Source organism: Bufo gargarizans, chromosome 8, assembly GCF_014858855.1.
Source record: "Bufo gargarizans isolate SCDJY-AF-19 chromosome 8, ASM1485885v1, whole genome shotgun sequence".
Taxonomy (NCBI): Eukaryota; Metazoa; Chordata; class Amphibia; order Anura; family Bufonidae; genus Bufo; species Bufo gargarizans.
This window is the reverse complement of record NC_058087.1, coordinates 96,061,287-96,085,421: the sequence shown is the minus strand read 5'-3', so window position 1 is coordinate 96,085,421 and position 24,135 is coordinate 96,061,287. Positions and strand designations below refer to the sequence as shown.

At 42.5% G+C, this 24,135-nt stretch overlaps 1 protein-coding gene across 1 annotated transcript in view; it reads left to right on the top strand.

The window, feature by feature from the left end:
• PTH2R (parathyroid hormone 2 receptor) overlaps positions 1 to 24,135 on the top strand; it is a 1,033,981-nt gene that overhangs the window by 172,505 nt on the left and 837,341 nt on the right. The gene's annotated exons all lie outside the window — the stretch shown is intronic.

The following is a 24,135-nucleotide window of genomic DNA, read 5'->3' as shown; positions in this document are numbered from 1 at the left end:
GAGCACGAAACAGACCTTGACATTGATTCCTTTGACTTTTACAAAATCGTGCTAGGATACATACATAATCAAACAAGACAATTCCATGTGTATGTCGGCAATCGAGTGGAACGCATCAGGAAATTCTCCACGCCAGAGCAATGGCACTATGTACCCACTGACCTTAACCATGCCGATTTAGGCAGTCGTGCAGTGCCTGCTGCTACATTTCTGGATATATCATGGATATCCCCACCAGTACTCTTGAATGAAGAATTCTTCTCAAGGCCTGAAGAGCCTATCTTTGAACTTGTCCAGCCGGACTCTGATAAGGAAATCAAGACCATTGCAGTTACACGTAACACCTCTGTGGAAGTAAGGGTAAAACTGAGATCTCGTCGATTTGAGCGGTTTTCTAAGTGGTCTTCGGCTGTACGAGCGACTGCACGTCTTATTCACATCACTCATCACTTCACAAACAAGGATGGCACAAATCAAGAGTGTCGTAAGTGGCACTGCTGTTGCTGCCTTCCCCTCTGAAGACAGACCTTCAAGGCAACCTGTTAAAGGGAGGTAAGAAGGACTGGTGCTGTTGCTGCCTTCCCCTCTGAAAATGGACTCAAGGAACTATCTTCTTCCTACCATTCCACACTTCAAGAGCTTTTGAAGTAATGTTTTCTTGTTTATGTTCCCTTTGTTCTTTTGTTGCAGGTGTTCCAGTAGAAATCTATATTTCATGGACTTGAACAAGGTTATAATTGTTATAAATGTTATTAGAAATCATATATTTCAACGGGGAGTATCATGTTGCACATGCATGATTTGCCTTTTCTTCATGTGTGTCCCTTCTCTCTTCCACTAGCTTCTGCTCTCTCTGTCTCCTCCCCTCTTCTTTATTCTGTCTTCACCCCTCATCTCAGCTACTTGCTCTGTTAGCTGACCACAGCATGATTTTTTGACCTATCCATTTGTTCATCGGTGTATGATCTGCACAGTTTGGAATAAACCTCTTCACGATCTACAAGGTGTCGTTTGGATCCAGTCACTGTCAGCCAATTCACCTAAGATTGATGGTTATCGCTATCTCAGCAGAACTGTAAGTTACAGAGATCATACTTTCAATGCTTAGATTGGAGAGACAGAACAGTATGAGTGGAGGCCTAGCCACTAGCCAGTGGCCACAATACAGTCTGTGTGGCCCTGACGCACACGGGCTTGCAACTGTGATTATATCACAGAAAAATATTAAATTGAATTTCTTTTATTTGCAAGGTATTTGAATGAGTGACACCCTGTAACGGTATGAGTGGAGGCCTAGCCACTAGCCAGTGGCCACAATACAGTCTGTGTGGGCCTCCCACACACGGGCTTGCAACTGTGATTATATCTGAGAAAAATATTAAATAGAATTATTTTTTATTTGCAAGATATTTGAGTGAGTGACACCCTGTAACGGTATGACTGGAGGCACAATACAGTCTGTGTGGGCTTGACGCACACGGGCTTGCAAATGTGATTATATCACAAAAAAATATTAAATATATATATATATTTTTTATCTGCAAGGTATTTGAGTGAGTGACACTCTGTAACGGTTTGAGTGGAGGCCTAGCCAGTGGCCACAATACAGTCTGTGTGGGCCTAACACACACGGGCTTGCAACTGGGATTATATCACAGAAAAATATTAAATATATATATATTTTTTATCTGCAAGGCAGCCAGGCAACTGCAATATATATATATATATATATATATATATATATATATATATATAATATACACACATACAGTGGGATGCAAAAGTTTGGGCAACCTTGTTAATCATCATGATTTTCCTGTATAAATCATTGGTTGTTACGATAAAAAATGTCAGTTAAATATATCATATAGGAGACACACACAGTGATATTTGAGAAGTGAAATGAAGTTTATTGGATTTACAGAAAGTGTGCTATAATTGTTTAAACAAAATTAGGCAGGTGCATAAATTTGGGCACTGTTGTCATTTTATTGATTCCAAAACCTTTTAGAACTAATTATTGGCACTCAAATTGGCTTGGTAAGCTCAGTGACTCCTGACCTACGTACACAGGTGAATCCAATTATGAGAAAGAGTATTTAAGGGGGTCAATTGTAAGTTTCCATCCTCTTTTAATTTTCTCGGAAGAGTAGCAAAATGGGGGTCTCAAAACGACTCTCAAATGACCTGAAGACAGAGATTGTTCACCATCATGATTTAGGGGAAGGACACAGAAAGCTGTCTCAGAGATTTCCGCTGTCTGTTTCCACAGTTAGGAACATATTGAGGAAATGGAAGACCACAGGCTCAGTTCAAGTTAAGGCTTGAAGTGGCAGACCAAGAAAAATCTCAGATAGACAGAAGCGACGAATGTTGAGAAGTGTCGAGAGTCAACCCAGAGACCAGCACCAAAGACCTACAACATCATCTTGCTGCAGATGGAGTCACTGTGCATCGTTCAACCATTCGGCGCACTTTACACAAGGAGATGCTGCATGCGAGAGTGATGCAGAGGAAGCCTTTTCTCCACCCTCAGCACAAAAAGTGCCGCTTGAGGTGGGCTAAAGCACATGTGGACAAGCCAGCTTCATTTTGGAATAAGGTGCTGTGGACTGATGAAACTAAAATTGAGTTATTTGGCCATAACAAAGGGTTGTTATGCATGGAGAAAAAAGAACACAGCTACCTACAGTAAAATATGATGGTGGTTCCATCATGCTGTGGGGCTGTGTGACCAGTGCAGGGACTGGGAATCTTGTCAAAGTTGAGGGACGCATGGATTCCACTCAGTATCAGCAGATTCTGGAGACCAATGTCCAGGAATCAGTGACAAAGCTGAAGCTGCGCCGGGGCTGGATCTTTCAACAAGACAACGACCCTAAACACTGCTCAGAATCCACTGAGGCATTTATGCAGAGGAACAAGTACAACGTTCTGGAATGGCCATCTCAGTCCCCAGACCTGAATATAATTGAAAATCTGTGGTGTGACTTAGAGAGCTGTCCATGCTCGGAAGCCATCAAACATGAATGAACTAAAGATGTTTTGTAAAGAGGAATGGTCCAAAATACCTTCAACCAGAATCCAGACTCTCATTGGAACCTACAGGAAGCGTTTAGAGGCTGTAATTTCTGCAAAAGGAGGATCTACTAAATATTGATTTCATTTCTTTTTTGTGGTGCCCAAATTTATGCACCTGCCTAATTTTGTTTAAACAATTATAGCACACTTTCTGTAAATCCAATAAACTTAATTTAAATTTTCAAATATCACTGTGTGTGTCTCCTATATGATATATTTAACTGACATTTGTTATCGTAACAACCAACGATTTATACAGGAAAATCATGACGATTAACAAGGTTGCCCAAACTTTTGCATCCCACTGTGTATGTGTATGTGTATATATATATATATATATATATATATATATATATGAGCAGACTGATGTACCAGCCCTGAAAAGGGATTTTTGGGGTGCTGTCAGGACATTGTCCTTACAGCAGATAAGTCTGTGGACACAGAACACTGCCTAGCTAACGCTTTCCCTATTGAATCAGCAGCAGCAGCACTGTCCCTCCTCTCAGCTTCCGAATGAATCTAAAATGGATGCTGTTCAGGAGGTGGGAGGGTCTGGGAGGGAGGGTCTGCTGCTGATTGGCTGGAATGTGTCTGCTGACTGTGAGGTACATGGTCAAAGTTTGCTCAATGATGATGTATAGGGGGCGGACCGAACATCGCAAATGTTCGCCCGCTGCAGCGAACGCCGGCGAATAGTTTGGGACATCACTTGACACAAAACGCTAGATAATAGGGCCACAAAAGTCCTTTCAAGGACTGGTATAGATGTGCTATCGATAGGTGTGATATACTGAGGGGTGTAATATACTTATAATATACTTTCTAACATAGAAAGTATATTATAGTGCAATTGTATTGTGCAGCAGTTGTGTGCGGCTCTGCTGTGATACTGCAGCCACACAGAGTGCCAAACTCTATTGGAACAAATCATTTCTACTGGTGTGATTTAACAGTTGCACTTCAAAAAAAAAACTGATTGAGGCAGGGGTGTTAAAGTATAACTGTCATATTTTTTTTATTTGGAGTATTGGATTGTGGTGATTAATATCTCCTTGGTGGCCCTATTTAAACGTTTCACTGTGTATTCAATTTCCCCTTAATTCCACATTTTTGTTCCCTGTACTGCCTACTTTTACCGGTGCTTAAAATCAGGTTGCTATGCATGGTCCGTCTATGTGTTGAAGGGCGGAGGATGCAGAAGCACAGCGTGCAAGGTCACATTACTGACAGTCAGGGACTGTAAGTAAATGATTAAAGCCAGGTCCTCCCCAACAGCTGATAACAGTGCCTGGGCTGTGTGCACTTCTGTGTCCCTGCGCTTGGCAGATGCTCCCTCACTCAGCAGACTTGGAGAATGCAGAGTTAAATCAGCGCAGACCAGGGAAGGGAGATCTGCCGTCTGCTCAGTGTATAAATGATAAGAGGACCCCTTTGTGCTGCAGGAGATTAACCCTTTAGGGGGGAGGGCTCTGGTTACTGACACTTTTGGTGGGCTATTGTTACTGGCTAGTGAGGGCAGGCGGGATTAGCCTCAGGGTGAGGGCAGTGGCGGCCATCTTAACTGAATAGTGAGATTGCAGTTATATGCAGACTGGTTGCTAAAGGCTGAATCTTATTAAATATGGGGTAAGTCAGTCTAATAGTAACTGATTCTAGAATATCATGTTATTAGTAACTACATATATGAAAATTGAAATTAGGGTCTAAGTGTGACAGTTATCCTTTAAATGCCAATTATATACTTTCTATATAGTGCATTTAGTTAGTGCAGCATTTGTTTGCGGTTTTAATGGGTTACAGCATCTATACAGAATGACAACTGCTATTAGAACCAATAATTTCTGCTGGTGTGATGTACCAGTTGCCCCCTCAAAAAAACTGATTGAAGCAGGGATACCATATACCAATAAAATACTTTCTGTATAGTGCATTTAGTTAGTGCAGCATTTGTCTGTGGTTTTGCTGCGTTACCGCATCTACACAGAGTGACAAACGCTATTTGAAGAAATAATTTTGTCACGAGGGTGTCAAGAGCCACGCCTGACTCCGTTGTACACGGGGTCAGGAGGTCGCAGCGGTTGGCTGCACGCTCTATGTCAGATAGGGAAGTTTCCTTATTGTAGCTTTCTGGGTTTGCTTTACAAACCCTTTTGGCTCACTCAGGGATCCGTAGCTCCTTCTCTCAGCTGTTCCTTGTCCAGCACTCCCAATCCTCCTTATATTCCCCTCTCACACTTCTCTGGTTGCCAGATATAGAGCTTCCTGCCTGGACATCTATTCTGACCCACTGGAGCTGTGTTGCTGCGTTCTCTGAGTGTTGCCTTAGAACGCTACCCTCCGGATCCCTGTTGGACCTTTGTGGACAATTGTTGCCGTCCACCTGGGTGTTTGTGTTTGTCTGTCCTCTCCCTGGTGTTTCCCTCTTAGTGCAGTGGTGAGGACTAGCGATCCCACCGGCCCGTTCATTATCTAGGGCTCATTTCAGGGAAAGCCAGGGTTTAGGCACGTGATCGCCGCACGGGTGAGGAACCCATCTAGGGACGTCAGGGCAGGCAGGTGCCAGCTGCAAGGTGAGTTAGGGGTCACCACCTTTCCCTCTCCCTTGGGCAGGGCTTTCCCTGTTTTCCTCCCTGTGCATGTTGCCGGTCATTACAAATTTCTACTGATGTGATTAACCAGTTGCCCCCCAAAAAAATAGTTTGAAGCAACGGTGCTGTATACCAATAATATACGTTCTATATAGTGCATTTAGGTAGTGCAGCATTTGTTTGCGGTTTTGTTGGGTTACCGCATCTACACAGAGTGAAAAATACTATTTGAAGAAATAATTTCTACTGGTGTGATTTACCAGTTGACCCTCATAAAAATTGATTGAAGTAGGGGTGTTATATACCAATAATATACTTTCTATATAGTGCATTTAGGTAGTGCAGCATTTGTCTGCGGTTTTGCTGCGTTACTGCATCTACACAGAGTGAAAAACACAATTTGAAGAATTTATTTCTACTAGAGTGATTTACAAGTCCCCCCCCCCCCCAAAAAAAAACTATTAAGGCAGGGGTGTGATATACCTTCTTCCACAAATACTTCTCTTCTATAGGGACTTTTGTCACAGGATCATTTTGAAAATGACAGGCAGAGGAAGAGGCAGGCAGGTGCACCAGGCTGCAGCCTAAATGGGAAGTTGCAGAAGGTGTGTGCGATGACGTCGCACCAGACTTGGTTCAGTGGCTCACTCAGCCTTCTGCTTCTGCACCCTCCACATCGTCTCTATCTGCACCCTCTTCACTCTCTGTTGTGTGCACCCTGAAAGACACCACCACCACCACTATATCCCCTCCGCTCGAGTCAGAGGAATTATTTTCCCATCCATTACAAGACCTTACCAATGCGTGGCCATTATTGGCATCAGATCAGGAAGAGGAGGTATCAACGGTAGCCACCTAGCAGTCTGACAATAGTACCCAGATCAGCTCAAGGAGGGTGGTCCCCGCTGTTGCTGCCTACTCCGAAATCTCTAATGTCAGTAGTGGTGAAGGTGACAAGTCCGATGATGACATGTCGATGGATGTCACGTGGGTGCCCACAAGAGAGGAATAGGAGGGGAGTTCAGAGGGAGAGGTGGAGCAGCAGATAGGGAGGAGAAGCAGTGTAATGTATCTGGAATGAGCCATCCACCATTCATGGTCACATCTGGCGCTCCCAGGATGCCGGCACATCGCTCCGCAGTGTGGGCTTTTTTTAACGTGTCTGCTGCTGACAATGGTGTTGCCATCTGCAGTCTGTGCTGTCAACGCATACGTCGAGGTAAGCCCAACACTCACCTAGGGACGACTGCCTTAAGAATGCACCTGGCCTCCCATCACCGAGCCCAGTGGGAGCAACACTGTCAGAACCCACAAAGCCACAGTCCTAGTGCTCCCCGTCCTGCCTCTTCTGCTTTTCCTCTCTCCTCCCAGTTGTCCTCCACTCCACCTTACACCGTGCTGTTGTTGCATTCATCTGGCAAAAGACAGACTTCCTTGCCGCAAAAAAGAAAAAAGATGATGACACCGGATAACCCTCTTGCCCAACGGCTGACCGCTGCCTTCTCAGAACTGCTAGCCCGCCAACTACTACTATATAAACTGGTGGACACAGAAGAAAATATTATTTCCAGAAGGGCATCCCAGAGCTATATAACCATGTTCAGCGGCAAGTGACTGTATCTTTGGCACACAGTGTTGGTGCCAAGATACATCTGACCACAGACACGTGGTCTAGCAAACATGGGCAGGGAAGGTAGATAGCTTTTACTGCCCACTGGGTGAACCTTATGATGGCCGTCAAGCATGCAACCCGTGGCACCCTTGTAGATTTGGTGTTACCGCCATAGATTGCATTCAGGCCTTCCTGTTCTTCCCCTCCTCCTATTCCATCTTCCCCAGCTTACTCCTCCTTTTCAGCTGATACTGTCTCTTCTGCTGCGCCCCCCCCCCCCTCCCCAAGCTCCTCAGAACCTATTCAACATTCCAAGTGAGTTCTTGTCATGCTGTGCTGCGTCTGTTGTGCCTGGAAGCCAAGAGCCACACTGGTCCTGCACTCCTTTCAGCTTTGCGGTCGCAGGCCGATCATTGGCTAACCCCTCTCAATTTCACAGTTGGTAAAGTGGTGTGCGACAACTGCAAATCTACTGAGAGCACTGAAACAGGGCAAAATGACACACGTGCCTTGCATGGCACATGTCCTGAACTTAGTCGTGCAGCTATTAGCTGCCAAATACCCCTGGGTACAGGATGTTTTGCGGCAGGCCAGGAAAATCTCTGCCCATTTTAGAAGTTCTTAAACCGCCATGGCTTGATTTGTGACTGCCCGACGCGATGGAACGCAACCTTATATATGCTTAATAGGCGCTCCAGCAGAAACATGCAGTTAACAACTACCTGTACGAACTCTGCAGCAGGACAGGTTCTGGGGAGATTGTTTTTTTTTTCTCACTGTGCCAGTGGATGCTCATGTGCGACGCATGCAGACTTCTGTGGCCATTTCATGAGATCACCAAACTGGTCAGTCGCAGGCAGGGTGTCATCAGTGACATCGTACCTTACGCCTTCTTTTTGGAGCATGAATTGCGTTGTGTCATTGATCAAGCCATCGAGGAGCAGGAAGATGAGGAAGTTGCAATTCTAGATGAAGTCCCAGGGGGACTACTCCATCTGAGACAAGTCAACAACAGGAGTCTGAAGAGGAGTCAGAGGAGGATTGTGCCGGGGCGGAGGAGGAGCAAGAAGAGCATGCTTTAAACGTTTCTGGGATCCCTGGTGTTGTCCGTGGCTGGGGGGGAGGAGATTGAGGACGACATTATCCTGGATGATGAGCAGGAGCCAGGCTACTCCACCGCTTCCAGTTTAGTGCAAATGGAGGCCTTCATGTTCCACTGTTGGAAGAGGGACCCCGTATAAAAAGCATAAAGGTCAAGGACCTGTACTGGGTGGCAACGTAATTAGACCCCGGGCACAAATACAAAATGGTGGAAATGTTACCACCATCACAGAGGGCTGTCAGAATACAGCACTTTCAGGCCTTGCTTAGAGAAATGCTGTATGCTGCTTTTGTGGGAGCTGGCAGAGGAATTTCCACTCACAGAGAAACAGTTGCGGGTACCAATCCTTCTGTGCATGCAAGAAGAGGGCAGTTTGAAGATGTGTTGGTGACTTCGGATATGAGATCATTCTTGCAGCCAACCGATCGACAGCCGTCCTCCGGATCCAGCCTCAGGGAACGCATAGACCGACGGGTGTCTGACTACATCGGGTTAACGCCCTGAGAAGCGATGAACCCCTGGACTACTGGGTGGGCAGGCTTGACCTGTGGCCAAAGCTGGCACAATTTGCCATATAACTGTTGGCTTGCCCCTCATCCAGTGTCCTGTCCGAAAAGACGTTCAGCGTAGCAGGAAGGATCATCAACGATAACAGCACTTTTTAAAAATGAATGAGGTATGGATCTCAGAGGAATTCAACACATGTGACGAGACGACCAGGTTTGATTGAATTGCCTCATGACAGCCCACAAATATCCGCCACCACCCAGAACAAATCATGGTCCCTGTCTTCGGTAAATACAGTGGCATAAAAGGCCTTTTGTGTCCGTTGAATGCCTAATTTTTGGGGCCTGTATTGGACTACCGTTACATATTTATCCAGTGAACGCCTAATGTACCTCCAGCCACATAATCGACAGTCTGTGCTGTCAGGTGAATGCCTATTACCGAATTTTTGGGGCCTGTACTGGCCAACAGTTAAATTTTTTACCTCTAGCCACGCCCTTGTCTCACTCCTCTGCCTCTCATTATGGTGGCATGTGACCCGCATTCACCATAAGAACCTACTGTCACAGGGTCATGTGACTGTGCCCCCCACCCTGTACTGTGCTCCTCACCCCATATTGTTCCCCCTTATACCCTGCATTGTGCCCTCTTACAACACCCTGTGCAGTGCCCCTAGTCATTCCCAGTACTGTGCCTTCTTATACACTTCTATCTGGTCACGGTATGGTGGAGTTATCCGGTCACTGTGCAGAGGTGTTATCCGGTCAATGTATGGCGGTGGTATCCAATATCTGCATGGCCATAACTGTATCCCTTTCCCTGCCCACGCCATCCTTTCTTTAGACCTGTCATGAGCAGGAAAAATATGCATATTGCGGTGCTAAGGACCTTTGCGCCACAATCTGTGTCAGAAATACGCCTAACATAGACGTATTTCTATACAATAAATGATCCCCTGTTTGTATTATCATTCGAGGGTAGGGCTAATATCTTTATATTATATAGATTCTAGTGTATTATACAGCCGTCCTGTATTTCCCAGTAGAAAATGATCCTTGGGAAACATAGTTGTCATCCCTGACCACCAGGACCAGTTAGCGCTCTGTCAGTATATGGCGGCCTACCCTCTCCGCCACTCTGCTCCGCTGTGCACTAGTGCTTATTCTGACACTAGGGCTGTGTTCCTATGCTATTTTTGCCATCCATTTAATACATACCAAAAATGTATGCGTTAACAGATGCCTCAGACTGATGCCGTACAGTGGCATCCGTTCACCATACAGTTCCATGCTAGAAGAAAAATTGACGTTAACGTATGCATTTTTTTATAGACTCTACAGGATACAAAAACGTGGAGTGCTGCACATTTTTATACATCAAACTGATGTATCATTTCTTCTGATAAATAGATACTGTCCCTTGGGGATACCTTTCTTTAAGCTCGATGGATGATGGCTGTCCCACCTTAGGAGACTATTCGTTGCTGTCCGTTTTCGATAGGTCTCGGTACATAATTTGACATTTTTGTTGGTAATGTAAATATCCATAAAAGCAATACTCTGGCTATTGATTTTGTGTATAAATCTAAGACCCATGACATTAGAGTTCAGTTGTTGTAAAAAATTGTTAAAGAGGTCAATGGACCTACCCCACAACACCAGAATATCGTCAATGTACCTTACCCAGAAGATAATGTGAGGGTCCATTGTTCAGACATTTACAAACCGGATTCCAAAAAAGTTGGGACACTATACAAATCGCGAATAAAATCTGAATGCAATGATGTGGAGGTGCCAACTTCTAAAATTTTATTCAGAATAGAACATAAATCACGGTACAAAAGTTTAAACTGAGAAAATGTACCATTTTAAGGGAAAAAATATGTTGAATCAGAATTTCATGGAGTCAACAAATCCCCAAAAGCTTGGGACAAGGCCATTTTCACAACTGTGTGGCATCTCCCCTTCTTCTTACAACACTCAACAGACATCTGGGGACCGAGGAGACCAGTTTCTCAAGTTCAATCATCTTGGGCCTTCTTTGTTGCACCTTCCTCTTTATGATGCGCCAAATGTTCTCTATAGGTGAAACATCTGGACTGCAGACTAGCCATTTCAGTACCCGGATCCTTCTCCTACGCAGCCATGATGTTGTGATTGATGCAGAATGTGGTCTGGCATTATCTTGTTGAAAAATGCAGGGTCTTCACTGAAAGAGATGACGTCTGGATGGGAGCATATGTTGTTCTAGAACCTGAATATATTTTTCTGCATTGATGGTGCCTTTCCAGACATGCAAGCTGCCCATGCCACACGCACTCATGCAACCCCATACCATCATAGATGCATGCTTCTGAACTGAGCATTGATAACAACTTGGGTTGTTCTTGTCCTCTTTAGTCCGGATGACATGGCGTCCCATATTTCCAAAAAAAACGTTGAATCGTGACTTGTCTGACCACAGAACAGTCTTCCATTTTGCCACACTCCATTTTTAATGATCCCTGGCCCAGTGAAAACGCCTGAGCTTGTGGATCTTTCTTAGAATGGCTTCTTCTTTGCACTGTAGAATTTCAGCTGGCAAAGGCGGATGGCACGGTGGATTGTGTTCACTGACAATGGTCTGGAAGTATTCCTGAGCCCATTCTGTGATTTCCTTTACAGTAGCATTCCTGTTTGTGGTGCAGTGTCGATTAAGGGCCCAGAGATCACGGGCATCCAGTATGGTTTTACGGCCTTGACCCTTACGCACAGAGATTGTTCCAGATTCTCTGAATCTTCGGATGATGATAGATGCAAAGTCTTTGCAATTTTTCGCTGGGTAACACCTTTCTGTTATTGCTCCACTATCTTTCTGCGCAACATTGTGGGAATTGGTGATCCTCGACCAATCTTGGCTTCTGAGAGACACTGCCACTCTGAGTAGCTCTTTTTATACCCAATCATGTTGCCAATTGACCTAATTAGTGTTAATTGGTCTTCCAGCTCTTTGATATGCTCAAATTTACTTTTTCCAGCCTCTTATTGCTACTTGTCCCAACTTTTTTGGGAAACGCATTTTTCCTTTAAAATGATACATTTACTCGGATTAAAAGTTTGATCTGTCATCTACGTTCTATTACAAATAAAATATTGACATTTGCCATCTCCACATCATTGCATTCAGTTTTTATTCACAATTTGTTTAGTGTCACAACTTTTTTGGAATCCGGTTTGTAATAAAAAACTATGATATCTTCCCACCAGCCCAGGAGAAGGTTTGCATAACTGGGCGCGCATGGGCTCCCTATTGTGGGCCCCCTGAGCTGGTGGAAAAATCTACCATCAAACAAGAAATAGTCGTGTAAGAGGATAAATTCAGAGATCTTTAATACAAAGCAGTTATGGATCTTATAGTGTACACCCCCGAGTTTTCAGAAAAATATTCAGTTGCTTTCAGGCCAAATTTATGTGGTATGCTAGTGGAAAGTGCCTCCACATCAATTTAAGCCAGATACAGATGATCATCCACTGAGATGTTCTCAATCTTCATCATAAGGTCTGTGATGTCACGCATGTAAGATGGTAAGGATGATACAAAAGGGCAAAGAATCACATCAATGTAAATGCTACAATTTTGTGTCTTGGAATCGACTACCGAGACAATCAGGTGACCCTTAAGGAGTGGATATCCCTTGTGTATTTTAGGGAGGGCATAATAAGTAGGGATTTGAAGATTTTGGGGACCATAAATCTAAATTCCTCACTAGAAATCACCTTATTATCCAGTGCTTCAATGATAATAGATTCTAATTCCCTGCAAAAGTCCTCTGTGGGATTCTTTGGCAAAATCCCATAACAAGTTTTATAATTAAGGAGACTTAGGTACATGGGTTGGTATGTATAGGATTTACAGATGATAGTAGGGTCTGTTAAAAGGTCATTTAACGTCTCCCATTCCTCCTTAATAAGATTTCTTAACATGCTAGGATTGGTCGAGGAAATGTTATCTATCTCTTCAGTTACCAATTTACAAAAGATATTGATGGCCTGAACAACCTGTGGTGGAGGCATCTGTGACGACCACCCGCCAATCCCGTCGTACTATGCCACAGTTGCCATACAGGTCTCCACTAGAGACTCCTGGAGGCGAATCCACTGTGAGCACAGAAGACGTGTAAGATTGGTTGGTGGGCCCAGAAAGGATGCAATCACGATTGTATGTACAATCGGTAAAAATAAAATTACTGATTTCACGCTGGAAATCAAATTAATTTGCTGCCACCACTCTTCGTATTGAATCGGGGCGAAGAGACCCCGGCTAGCTAATCCTAAAGGGACGAAACGGTTATTTGCAACCTAGCTAGTACATTAACAATTTATAAAAATAACACAATTTGGTAGGATGTCTTCTGAGGACAGCGTTCTTAGCATAGATCAGGTCATCAAGTAACAAGGGCAAAACTGGAACTATGAAATCGTTAGTTTTTATTCTAAAACTACACACAAAAATATATATATTAAAGCTGACAGATAAATATACCGGCCAGGTGAACAGATTGGTTTGGATAGAAATAGGTAAGAGGTGGAAGGGAATAGAATGTCTGTAAGTTCAGAATTACCGTGGTAGAGTCCAGTAATAGCCAAAGTCTTTGTAGAATAATCCAAGATGGTGGGGTGCCCGTGTCCCTGCGGGCGGTCGAGATGTTAGACGACATCAGATGGTAGGTGAAGGACCCAGGACCTGAGTGTGTCACTGTTTTTACCTACTCTGAAGCGGGGAGTGGTTATGACACGTTCAGGTCCAGCCTTGTGTAATTGGAACAGGGGCAGTCCTTTGCCCCATAGGGAGAAAACCTGGCAGCATCTTTGCTTTGCCCATTTCTCCATATCCCGTAAGTCCAATCAAGAAATATAGTAGATATTGATAATCAGTACAATTTTACGCATCATCTGATAACAAATACGACTAGAAGATAATACAGGGTGCCTGAGAACCTTTATATCTCAGAGCGGGAATCTCTGATTTGTCCGCAGGTTTCCTAGAAGGTGGGTTAGGAGAACCAAAACCATCTCTGAAAAGATGGTTCCTTTCCCATTTCCATAACCCATGAAATATTAGGAAAATATGGGAAGAATATGAAGTTTATGGATTGGAGGTGACTTTCAGGTCATCTTTCCTCCTGTACCAACCAGCTGTGTGATAAGGATCTGTCCTTTTCTTCTGAAGCTCGCTGCCCAGGCTAAAGGTGTGAGACCCCTGCTGGTATTGAAGACACTATGGCTGCAGAGAGACCAGGTTTATGAGGTTCTGTCAAGAGAATACCAGATTGATGGGTACTTAAACCTGGCATGGGGCAGGAAGATTCTTTGGCAAGAAGGTGCTAATTGTACCTCTGATCTGTGAGTTACTCCTTTAGTGAAAGAGAAGATTCTTAATGAAGGCTCTTTTGTCTTTGTGATTGAGAAATATGGCGCATTTGTGATTTCCTAGTATCGCTGTGGATCGCAAAGCGTCACAGCATCCGACTATTTTTATTTTTATTTTAGAGAGGTGAAGGGTCCCTGTCCCGGGATCCGCTCCCCTTCCTCCAAAAGAGAGCTGAAGACTCGTACTCCCTCAAGATCTTCATCTAAAATCCCTAGTTTTTTACATTTCTCTTTGTCATGAGATCTAAAGAATTTTTTCAATTTAAGTTTACGAGTAAATAAATTAATGTCCTTTATCCAATTGGATGAATTGAACTTAGTTGTCGGTATGAAAGAGAAACCCTTTGCCAGGAGGCTATTCTCAAGTTCAGATAATGTGTAGGTAATCGTGTAGAGAGGTTGATGATCTGATTTGAATGGGGCATTACTTTTGTTTCTGTAACTTTGGCTTGAACCTAAGAACTTGAGATCATGGTGGGAGGTACAATCCTTAGAATACGACATTAAAACAAGATTGTCCCAAAAGGTCTGAGGGTACATCTTGTACCTGAAGAGATATCCAGATCTATCTCTCTAATTACCAAGTGGGAACAGGAGCTGTTAGACAGTTCAATTTGGTTCATGCAACTGTTGCTGGACGAGGAATGTTTAATTTTGGACAGATCAACACAACACCTCAATGCCCTTATTGACTCAGTCCTAAAATTTAAAAGTGACCCTGACTTTGATAGACAAGAAACACTCTTACAACATAATATTGAGCAGTATCAAACAACTTCAAAAGAAAGAAAACACAGACAATTTATACATGACCTTATGGACCTTTGGGAAAAACAATTCTTAAATTTCCTCACTAAAGACAAACAAGGAGTACAGATTGTGGAGTCCTCTACAACTGATATATATTTGTCAGACACTGAAAGGACCTCAACATCAGTGTATAGATGGATGGGAAGAGGTAGAAAGAGAAGGCCCCAGAGAAGATACAGGGGAAGTCATATGGACACCCATACCCAAAGCCCCCCCCCCCCCCCCCAAAAAAAAAAATGTTGGGTAACAATATAAAAAATAAAATAAAATATACACTCGGTCCACTTACTTCATCTTCATCTTCTGCCTCGTCTTCTTTTTTAGAGGCAGGGAATGGTGGGAATGTCTTCACGTATCAATTGAGGGACAGAGAGGGAACAACCAATCCAAAGTTACAGAAACAAAAGTAATACCCCATTCAAATCAGATCATCAACCTCTCTACACGATCATTATCTGAATTTGAGAATAGCCTCTTGGCAAAGGGTTTCTCTTTTGTACCGACAACTAAGTTCCATTCATCCAATTGGATAAAGGACATTAATTGACTTACTCTTAAACTTAAATGGAAAAAATTCTTCAGATCTCATGACAAAGAGACATGTAAAAAACTGGGGATTTTAGACGAAGATCTTGAGGGAGTATGAGTCTTGAGCTTTCTTTTGGAGGATGGGGAGCGGATCCCGGGGATGAGGCCCCTTCACCTCTCTAAAAGAAAAAAGTAGTAGGATGCCTCCACCACAGGATGCCCAGGCCATCGATATTTTTTGTAAATTGGTAACTGAAGAGATAGAAAAAATTCCCTCGACTAATACTAGCATGTTAAGAAATCTTAATAAGAAGGAATGGGAGGCGTTAAATGACCTTGAAACACACCCTACTGTCATCTGTAAACCCTCTGATAAAGGGGGAAATGTGGTTATAATGGATCATTATACATACCAAACCATGTGCCTAAGTCTCCTTAATGATAACACTTGTTAAGGGATTTTACAGAAGAATCCCACAGAGGACTTTTGCAGGGAATTAGAATCTATCATCGTTAAAGCACTGGATAATAAGGTAATCTCTATTGAGGAATTTAGATTAATGGTTGCCAAAAATCTACAAATCCCTACTTTTTATGCCCTCCCTAAAATACACAAGGGTCGCCCATGACACGGTAGTCGATTCCATGACACAAAATTGTAGTATTTAGATTGATGCAATTCTTTGCCCTTTTGTATCATCCTTACCATCTTAAATACAGTACAGACCAAAAGTTTGGACATACCTTCTCATTCAAAGAGTTTTCTTTATTTTCATGATTATGAAAATTGTAGATTCACACTGAAGGCATCAAAACTATGAATTAACACACGTTGAATTATATACATAACATAAAAGTGTGAAACAACAGAAAATGTCATATTCTAGGTTCTTCAAAGTAGCCACCTTTTTATTTGATTACTGCTTTGCACACTCTTGGCATTCTCTTGATGAGCTTCAAGAGGTAGTCACCTGAAATGGTTTTCACTTCACAGGTGTGCCCTGTCAGGTTTAATAAGTGGGATTTCTTGCCTTATAAATGGGGTTGGGACCATCAGTTGCGTTGTGGAGAAGTCAGGTGGATACACAGCTGATAGTCCTACTGAATAGACTGTTAGAATTTGTATTATGGCAAGAAAAAAGCAGTTAAGTAAATAAAAACGAGTGGTCAGCATTACTTTAAGAAATGAAGGTCAGTCAGTCCGAAAAATTGGGAAAACTTTGAAAGTGTCCCCAAGTGCAGTCACAAAAAACCATCAAGCGCTACAAAGAAACTGGCTCACATGCGGACCGCCCCAGGAAAGGAAGACCAAGAGTAACCTCTGCTGCAGAGGATAAGTTCATCCGAGTCACCAGTCTCAGAAATCGCAGGTTAACAGCAGCTCAGATTAGAGACCAGGTCAATGCCACACAGAGTTCTAGCAGCAGACACATCTCTAGAACAACTGTTAAGAGGAGACTGTGTGAATCAGGCCTTCATGGTAGAATATCTGCTAGGAAACCACTGCTAAGGACAGGCAACAAGCAGAAGAGACTTGTTTTGGCTAAAGAACAGAAGGAATGGACATTAGACCAGTGGAAATATGTGCTTTGGTCTGATGAGTCCAAATTTGAGATCTTTGGTTCCAACCACCGTGTCTTTGTGCAACGCAGAAAAGGTGAACAGATGGACTCGACATGCCTGGTTCCCACCGTGAAGCATGGAGGAGGAGGTGTGATGGTGTGGGGGTGCTTTGCTGGTGACACTGTTGGGGATTTATTAAAAATTGAAGGCATACTGAACCAGCATGGCTACCACAGCATCTTGCAGCGAATGTCACGGACGGTGTACAGGAAACAAGACAAAGCAACATGCATATGACTGAGTGGATCCAAAGCTAAGGAACCAAAAGGGAGACCCCTGCACAAGACCTGAGACTTTCCCTGGCTGCTCAGCCTATGCAAAGATCCCAGAGGTGGATGGTTGCATATCCACGTACCTCGACTATAAAACCCCTGAACACCCTACAATAGTGAAGGGACACGACCACCGACTCCCTATACCAGACACGGTGGGAGTCAGGGTCACCTGGGATCCAGCAAACAGAAAATAACAGATAAATGTTCAGCTTTGTAGCACACTGGAAAACAAGATCAGCATGCACACACACTCCAGGAAGTAGTATAAGCCGCCCAGTAATGCCCCATGGGGAGGAATTTAAAGGGAAGCAATCAGTCCCACTACATGACAGCTGAGAGAGGCTAACGAGATGAGGAACTGAACAGCACAACAAAGAGAACTCAAGGAGGAGGTTATGAAAGGCTTCTGTCAGAGCTTCTCAGCTGTCTGGTTGTGACAGCGGCATGCTATTCCATCCGGTTTGCGTTTAGTTGGACCATCATTTATTTTTCAACAGGACAATGACCCCAAACACACCTCCAGGCTGTGTAAGGGCTATTTGACCATGAAGGAGGGTGATGGGGTGCCAGATGACCTGGCCTCCACAGTCACCGGACCTGAACCCAATCGAGATGGTTTGGGGTGAGCTGGACCGCAGAGTGAAGGCAAAAGGGCCAACAAGTGCTAAGCATCTCTGGGAACTCCTTCAAGACTGTTGGAAGACCATTTCAGGTGACTACCTCTTGAAGCTCATCAAGAGAATGCCAAAAGTGTGCAAAGCAATAATCAAAAACACTTTTTTGTTATGTATATAATTCCACATGTGTTAATTCATAGTTTTGATGCCTTCAGTGTAAATATATAATTTTCATAGTCATGAAAATAAAGAAAACTCTTTGAATGAAAAGGTGTATCCAAACTTTTGGTCTGTACTGTACGTGACACCACAGACCTTATGATGAAGATTGAGAACATCTCAGTGGATGATCATCCGTATCTGGCTTCAATTGATGTGGAGGCACTTTACACTAGCATACCACACAAATTGGGCCTGAAAGCAACATATTTTTTTCTGAAAACTCGGGGTGTACAATATAAGATCCATAACTGATTTGTATAAAATTTTGGGGAATTTATCCTCTTACACAACTATTTTTTGTTTGATGGTAGGTTTTTCCACCAGCTCAGGGGGACCGCAATGGGTAGCCCTTGTGTGCCCAGTTATGCAAACCTCTACCTGGGCTGGTGGGAAGATATTATAGTTTTTATTGAAATGTCTGAACAATGGACCCCTCACATTATCTTCTGGGTAAGGTACATTGAAGATATTCTGGTGTTGTGTGGGGGGGGGGGGGCGGTCCATTGACCTCTTTAACAATTTTCTACAACAACTGAACTCTAATGTCATGGGTCTTAGATTTATATACAAAATCAATAGCCAGAGTATTGCTTTTATGGATATTTACATTACCAAGAAAAATTGTGAATTATGTACTGAAACCTATCGAAAACTGACAGCAATGAATAGTCTCCTGAGGTGGGACAGCCATCATCCATTGAGCTTAAAAAAGTGTTTCCCCAATGGACAGTCTCTATGTATCAGAAGAAACTGTAACACATTTACTTCCTTCAGGACTCAGGCAAGGGATTTACAGGCACGTTTTTCTCAAAGGGGATATTGAACAGAAATTTTAAAGGGTGCATTTAAACACTTTTTACAGAAAGACAGACATGAATGAACTCTTGAGTCCCAATTTATATCCTAAAGAAAAGAATAAAGTTACAAGAAGTATACGTAAATTTGATGAACAAAACTCAAGAGTCTTGGGTACCTTACAAATAAACATTGGGGAATTCTCCTATCTGAGTCTGACATCAGTGATTTTATACCTACGCGACCATAAGTCACCTATAGAAGGGGTAGATCAATTAAGAATAGGCTTGTACACAGTCACTACACAAAACCACCTAATAGGGGTATCTGGCTTAATCGTAAAATACCCAGTACCTTCAAATGCAGCACACACTGTATTTGCTTTTCGATTATTTTTAAATCTAGCACTTTTACTAGTGTTTCAACGGGTAAGACTTACAAAATGCAGGAGTTTGCCAACTGCAAGACCCAGGGTGTGGTTTACATGTGTACTTGTGGCTGTCCCTTTAAACTACGTTGGCAAAACAAAGTGTGAATTAAGACATAGGGTGGGTGATCACCTCTGTGATATTAATGGCCGCTGGGACAAATCTATAGCATGCCATGTCCTGGAATTTCATAATGGTGATGAAATTTCAAGTCATTGAGGTGACCAGAAAATCACCCATAGGAGGATAAGAGGATTCTCTGCATGGAATCCCAGTGGATACACCGTCTAAAAACAGTGTGCCCGCTGGGCTTTAATGAGCAGATATCTTTTGCATGTCTCATTTAACCCCTTGTCTCTATATTTTGGTCTCTGTTATTTTAGTACTTTCCCTTCTCTTCATATTGTACAAATTGACCAGCCTAATTATTGTATCATGAATGATCTTTATTGCACAAATAACTTCAATTTATGGCGGACCCATGGCCAGTAATTTCTCATCTGTCCTGGGTTGGTCTATTTGTCCCCAAATGCTCACTTTATATATCATTTTTTCTGGCTCTTGTTGCTTGAATAATGGACGCTCTATATATATATATATATATATATATATATATATACTCCTCCCCCCACTCCTTAGTAATCAATTGGTATGGCTAATGCGCTGTGGAGCATGGAAGTCGCAGAGCGGTTCTAGCAATAATTTGCATCCCACATTACAGCCTGCCTTATCTAGTCCTTCTCAAGCCTGGGCTTCAATTCTAGGATAATATCACCCTGCTTATGTCTAATTATCACTATTACTAATTGTATATTTTATATATATATTGCTGGTAAGCATGTGCGTTCCACTAGACCGGAAGTAGGGCTAAGTCTCCGCCCCCTTCCGGCAAATCATGTCTTCCAGAGCGGGAGCACCATTTTCAAACACTATGGAGGTATTTTGGTATATATAGGGGATCTCTGTGCACATCTCTCATCGCCCACTTTACCTTGGCTGCCAGTACCATCACTCAATCTGCTGTTTTGTTATTTCCCCTGATGAACCAGGACTATCTTCCATGTGGAAACGCGTCGGGACACCTTTTTAGAAAACTGCTCTTTAGGGCTTTTTCCTAGGGCTTTGTTTAGGGTTTAGCCACCGATAAGTGGGGTCAACCCTTTCAGGGCTGGTGCTCCGCTTTTAGGCAGGGATAGCCTAAAAGGGACACCTAGGGACAGGCCATCTCCTGACAACTCTGTTCAACTTTAGGATTCACACAGCAACCACAATTTCACCTCGCAACGAATCTACTTTGCTGGATACGATCCTATGTGACCTGTACCGCAAGTGTAGGATAACCGTGAGTAAATCCGTTGTTTTGTAAGTATATCTCCTTAGGATACTGCCTGAAATAATTGCTATTGTGTATCTAGCCAGACTTTTTGTGGGCATATTTGTTATTTATAGATGAATATCTTGTTTGGGGATCAATTATCTTTTCTTATTTGTTTTAGATTTAAAGTTAAGTTTTAGATTTCTTTTTTCTTATAAGCACTAATTTCTCTCCTCTACTAATAACGTTTTAGTGAGCTGACATTTGAATCTTAGTTGCTGTGCTTCACTATTTTTGCTCCTTCTTTCTGTCTGCTTACAGGACAGGGGAGTAGAGATGTGTTTGGAGACCAGATTTTAATCAGTGAATGACTGCATCAGAGAACTGTCCAAACATTTGGTTTGGTTGAGACTCTCACTGGAAGTTAAGAGTAGTGTTGAATATTTGTATTTTGAGTTTTTATCACGAATATCGGCATTTTGAGAATTCACTAATATTTTGAATATAGTGCTATATATTAGTAATGACAAAAATTCATTTTTTTAACACAGTACACATTAGGGGATCATGGCTCCCTTCTTCTAGCTTGTGGGCCAATGATAAGGCTTTGTCACAGCTTAGCAACATCCCTCGCATAGTAACATAGTACATAAGGCCGAAAAAAGACATTTGTCCATTCAGTTCAGCCTGTCATCCTGCAAGTTGATCCAGAGGAAGGTAAAGAAACACCTGTGAGGTAGAAGCCAATTTTCCCCACTTTAGGGGAATAAAAATTTTCTTCCCGACTCCAATCAGGCAATCAGACTAACTCCCTGGATCAATGACCCCTCTCTAGTAGCTATATCCTGTAATATTATTACGCTCCAGAAATACATCCAGGCCCCTCTTAAATTCCTTTATTGTACTCACCATCACCACCTCCTCAGGCAGAGAGTTCCATATTCTCACTGCTCTTACCGTAAAGAATCCTTTTCTATGTTTGTGTACAAACCTTTTTTCCTCCAGACGCAGAGGATGTCCCCTCGTCACAGTCACAGTCCTGGGGATAAATAGATGATGGGATAGATCTCTGTACTGACCCCTGATATATTTATACATAGTAATCAGATCTCCCCTCAGTCGTCTTTTTTCTAAAGTGAATAACCCTAATTTTGATGATCTTTCAGGGTACTATAGTTGCCCCATTCCAGTTATTACTTTAGTTGCCCTCCTCTGGATCCTATCCAGCTCTGCTATGTCTGCCTTGTTCACAGAAGCCCAGAACTGTACACAGTACTCCATGTGTTGTGTGACTAGCAATCTGTAAAGTGGTAGGACTATGTTCTTATCACGGGCATCTATGTCCCTTTTGATGCAACCCATTATCTTATTGGCCTTGGCAGCAGCTGCCTGACACTGTTTTTTGCAGCTTAGTTTGCTGTTTATTAAAATTCCTAGATCATTTTCCATGTCAGTGTTACCAAGTGTTTTACCAATAAGTATGTACGGGTGATTTGCATTATTCCTTCCCATGTGCATAACTTTACATTTGTCAGTGTTAAACCTCATCTGCCACTTATCTGCCCAAGCCTCCAATCTATCCAGATCCCTCTGTAGTAGTATACTGTCCTCTTCAGTGTTAATTAATTTAAACAGTTTAGTGTCATCTACAAAAGCGATATTTTACTATGCAAGCCTTCTACAAGATTATTAATAAATGTATTGAAGAGAATAGGGCCCAATACTGACCCCTGTAGTGACAGCGACCCATTATGAGTGTGTACCTTTAATAACCACCCTCTGTTTTCTATCACTCAGCCAGTTACCTCCCCACATACATACATTTTCTCCCAGTCTGAGCATTCTCATTTTATATACTAACCTTTTATGTGGTACAGTGTCAAATGCTTTGGAAAAGTCCAGATATACGACATCCATTGATTCGCCGCTGTCTAGAACTTACCTCCTCATAGAAACTGATTAAAATAGTTTGGCAAGACCGATCCCTCATGAAGCTTTGCTGATATGGCGTTATTTGCTTATTTCCGTTGAGATGATCTAAGATAGCATCTCTTAGAAAACCTTCAAACAGTTTACCCACAACAGATGTTAAACTTACCGGCCTATAGTTTCCAGGCTCTGTTTTTGGACCCTTTTTTAATATTGGCACCACATTTGCCATGCGCAAATCCTGTGGGACATTCCCTGTCAGTATAGAGTCTGCAAATATCAGAAATAAGGGTCTGGCTATGACATTACTTAATTCCCTTAAGGGGGGTGTATGCCATCCAGTCCTGGCGATTTGTCTATTTTAATCTTTTTAAGACGCCACTGTACTTATTCCTGGGTCAGACAGGACACTTTTTAATGGGGAATTTATTTTTACATTCAGCATTTCATCTGACAGTTTATTTTCCTCAGTGAATACATTGGATAAAAAAATATTTTTATCCGCCCCACCCCTCATTACTCTTTAAAGTGTCAACACCTTCAGATTTATACTTTTTAACATTTATATAATTGAAGAACATTTTAGGGATAATTTACTCTCTTTGTCAATCAATCTATTGGTCTCTAGTTTGGCTGCTTTTATTTGTTTTTTACATGTTCTATTTTTTCCTTATAGTTTTTCAGTGCTTCCGTGCTACCCTCCTATTTTAGTGATTTACATGCTTTCTTTTTGTTATTTATTGCTTTCTTTACAGTTCTATTTATCCACATTGGTTTATTTTTGTTCCTTAACATTTTATTCCCATACCTCTCACAATTAGATTTTAGGATGATTTTAAAGATATGCCATTTTGCGGCTGTATTTTTTATTTTTTTTTGAGGACTTTGTCCCAGTTAGTTAGGCTTATGGCCTCTCTTAGTTGTCTAAATTTAGCTTTTTTGAAGTTTGGTATTTTTGTTCCTCCTGTAGAAACGCTCTTTTGAATGATAATTGGACGGTTATTACTTTATGGTCACTATTTCCAGGGTGTCCTCCAACCTTCACGTCTGTTGTTCTGTCAGGTCTATTGGTTAATACAAAGTCCACTATGGCCGTCCCTCTAGTCGGGTCCTGAACCAGTTGGGAGAGGCAATTGTCTTTGGTTATCGCCAAGAACCTGTTTCCTTTATGAGATATAAAATTTTCAGTTTCCCAGTCTATATCTGGGTAGTTGAAGCCCCCATAATAGCCACCTCCATTATGATTTGCCGCCTTGTCTATCTCGTTTAGTAGTAGATTTTCTGTAAACTCCTAT